Source organism: Arvicanthis niloticus, chromosome 8 (genome assembly GCF_011762505.2).
Source record: "Arvicanthis niloticus isolate mArvNil1 chromosome 8, mArvNil1.pat.X, whole genome shotgun sequence".
NCBI lineage: Eukaryota > Metazoa > Chordata > Mammalia > Rodentia > Muridae > Arvicanthis > Arvicanthis niloticus.
In genome coordinates this window covers 7,530,255-7,534,297 of record NC_047665.1, presented here as the reverse complement: position 1 = coordinate 7,534,297, position 4,043 = coordinate 7,530,255, and positions in this window count along the sequence as shown.

Sequence of the window (4,043 nt, the reverse complement as noted above, 5' to 3'; positions counted from 1 at the left end):
TCTTTCCTCATCTTCCTAACAGTTTTTGCCCCTGCAGCCCACCCCATGAGCATTCCTTTCTTCTGTTTGTTCTCTGTCATCCATTAACCACTAATCTTACTGTGCCCCACCCCTCCTTCTCCCTCACCATTTATACCATTTGGTTGGAGCTTGCCCCTGCACAAGCAGGGAAACCCCATCTGCTCTCCTTCCTCTAACCCCACCCGCACTGAGAAAACTCTGAACAAAGGAATGGCACCAAAAGCCCTGTTCCTCACTTCTGACAGCAGAAGACAACCCTACTTTCTGACATGGCTTGCTCATCCCAGTGTCCGCCCAGGGGCTTAGCTTTAGATCATACTTGGGCACAGTCTCAACTCCTAGGGGACACATTATCACTCCCTCACCTAAGGTCTATAAAACCTCCCCATCTTAACTCAGGCACCTGCGTGACTTCTCTGGCCCAGTTGAACACGCTCCGGAGTAATGCCAAATAAACTTGCATTTATATGCTTTTAATCTGGTCTGATCTGGCCTTTGCATCACCAACAATAGCTAACATACAAGTACTCATAGTATTATCAATGTCTCTTTACTCCCTAAAACGACTACAGCTTCAGGGTGTGCCGAGTCCTGACTGGGACAATGAAGGAATAAAAGACTTGGGTGCAGAAAAGCTGGGGTCAGGTGGGCTACAGGCACTCTGATGGAGTTGCACCAACAGCCTGGAAAGGCAGCATGGTGGAGAAGCCCCAGGGGACAGTCTAAGGCTGAAACAGCTGGACCAGGAAGCTGCAGTTATTAGTTTTGAAAATACTAGATAATTGTACACCAGCGCCCATACTCATCAATGTTTGCACTGGAACCAAAAGAAGATGTTACCATCCCACTGAACCTTACCCTAAGGGAAACCAAAAAAAGTTGCACCCCTCTGAACCTCACCCTTGGGGAAAGGCTTTGTCACTTCCCATGCGGCATCAGGTCCTTGACATGGCTGCATTCACAATACACATTCAGTTCAGGCTCTAATTTAATCTTCAAGTTCACTCAGGGCTTCTTCAGCTATACCTGTGGTGAGCTGTATGGCTGACTATGACTGTGTTCTTCATATTGAGTCTAACCCTGGATAGTAGTGACTTGCTGTCTTGGCCCATTTGCTATGCTACAACAAGGTACCATAAAGTGGGTAGGCTATTGTTTCATTAGGGTTTCTATTGTTGCAATGAAACACCATGATCACAAAGCAAGTTGGGCAGGGGGAGTTTATTTTGACTTACGCTTCCACATTGCTGTTCATCATCAACGGAAGTCAGGACAGGAACTCAAGCAGGGCTGGAACCTGGAGGAAGAAGCTAATACTGAGGCCGTGGAAGGGTGCTACTTACTGACTTACTCTTCATGGCTGGTTCAGCTTGCTTTCTTATAGAATCCAGGACCATCAGACAGGGATGACAACACCCACAATGGGCTGGGCCCTCCCCCACAATCGCTAATTCAGAAAATGCCTTACAGCTGGAGTCTATGGAGGCATTTTCTCAACTTAGGCTTCCCCTCTCTTCAAATAACTCTAATTTGTGTGTCAAGTGACCTAAGACAAGCCAGCACAGCATTAAACAATGGGAATTTATTTTTCAACAGCGAGAGAGGGCTAGGAATAGAGGCCTGGTTCCCTAACCCTGCTACAACCTAGTCTCTCCTAAGCATTGCAAATGCTTCCAACTAAAATAACAAACTTTATTTAAATAATAACAAAATTAAACTAACTTCCTAGCTCCTGGTACACAAGTTCCATTGTAAAAACACAAGTAACAGCAACAACAACAAACCAAGACATGTCTCCTCTAAATTCTACCCATCCAGAGTAACGCTCCTCAACAAGAGTGACCTAGATGAAATTCCAGACAAAGAATCCAAACAGCATGACGATAAATCCATTCACAGAGATGAAAGAAGGCGTAAACAAACAAAGCTGAATGAAGTCCCAGAGAACACAAACGGCTGAATGAAATACGGAAGTCAGTGTAGTATGTGAATGGAATTCAGTAAAGACAGAGATGTCCAGGGAACAACCTGAAAAGATGCTGGAAATGAAATGATGCAGTAAGTGAAGTAAAGCCCCATGGAGAACCCCCAGAGGACCATCACAAGGAGGACCAAGGATCAGGGTGTGAGGACTGGGAGGGAGAGCCCCCAGAGGACCATCACAAGGAGGACCAAGGATCAGGGTGTGAGGACAGGGAGGGAGAGCCCCCAGAGGACCATCATAAGGAGGACCAAGGATCAGGGTTGAGGACGGAGAGGAATTGGTGTATTCATTCAAGAACAACAATTAACATTTTTTTCTAAAATGTAAATGTAAGATGCATGATCTTTGGGACATCATGAAAAGATGAAATCTAAAACTATGGGCACAGAATAACGATGTTTCCTTGAAACTGAAACAGCCCCTCCAGGAAGGACTTAGGAGGGAAAGAGAAGATCACCTACCTGGGAAATGGAATCAGCATTCTCGAGGCTCCTCCCCAGCTGTGTAGAGGCAGTTCACAGCTGCCTGGAGCCACACTCCGACTGGCTGAGCTGCAGACATGTCTTCCTGATTGTTGAACCATCTGGGAGCTGAGCAGAGGACTCAGTGCAACTTTCCAGTGAGTTGTCATCCAACTTGGGGTGGGTTTTTCGGTGCTGCTTTCTGGGGCTGAGGCAGGAGTTCTAATTTTCTTGCTACCGGTAGTGAGATGTGTAGTTAGGACTGAGCCACAGTGGGTCAGAGTGGGAATCCCAAGTCTATGCTGGTTCGAGATAAATCTAAGCTGAAAAGCTTTCCCTGAAGAACAAGAGCGTGAAGGTGGCTTGTTGAGTTCACGGATGGAAGTGAATTTTACAAAGCGGAGGCTTTGGCAAACCTGATTGATCTAGACTGGCATATGCAAGTCCATGAGGTGACAAAACAATCTCAAAGAGATCAAATTAGGACAAAACAGGAAAAAAAAAAGTCTGTCCAGGTCACTTGGAGGCAAATGTGGCAAGATCTGTGTCAACTGAACTCTTGAGGGAAAAGAGCTGACAGCTAGACACCACAGAAATCAATGTCTAATACGATCTGCAAATTAATCTGAAATGTCAGGTGGGGGAGGACCATGATGGGGGAATTACAGAGGAATCTGGGGAGACAAACAGCTATGGTATGTTCATTATCTTGTCTGCTATGTTGGTTTCAAAGGCAACGAAACCTAGGGTATGTCCAGTTTTTGTTTGTCAGTTATACCGAGATGAAGCTGATCATTACAAAAAGAGTATGAGAGACGCGATATTTTAATGTAGAACTGTGTTCCAGAATGCTGTGCATGGCTTGATCTCATATTTTGGAACATTTTAAAAACAAGCTTTAACTAAATCTATAGCCCATTGTGTATTCTTTTCGCGCTGGCAGGCTGGCAGCTCACAGGTGACCTTCTGCAGTCCTGGCCTGCAGCTCAGGATCTGAGAGGCTAGCATTGCAGCTTCCCATCAAGGTCCCTCAAGCATCTGCATGGTGGTAGTAGGGTGTCCTTCTCAAGTTAAAACCTGGAAACTAGAACTGTTAGTTTGGGTCAATTATTTAACTGGATACTCCCTAAGGCATACCGCTTGTCACTTAAGGAGCACTCTCATAGTGGCCCTGGGACCACCAAAGGACTTCTAGAGGCCTGGGAACCTCCTTGCGCTAGGTGAGACCTTGGGCTCTAACAGAGAGGCTGGGGGCGGGGCGAGGCTACCTAGAGTCGAGCCTCTAGGGGTGGAGCTTCTATCGATGGGCGGGGCGCGGGTGGGAAGGCATCAGGGTCTGTCTCTCGAGGAACCCTGAACTGAAACTAAGCGGCTGGGGGCGGGGTGAGATTGACGGGGGCGGGGCATATCTGAGAGGCAGCCACTCCGGGGGGCGGGGTGTAGGTGGGAACAAGGTATGAAATAGCTGCTGAGGGCGGGGCGAGGCCACCCGGGGGCGGGGATTCGAGGGGCCGAACACTAGCACACTGGGGCAAGGCTTCCTGGAGGGGCGTGGCGTGGGCGGGGCCTGGCCTGTG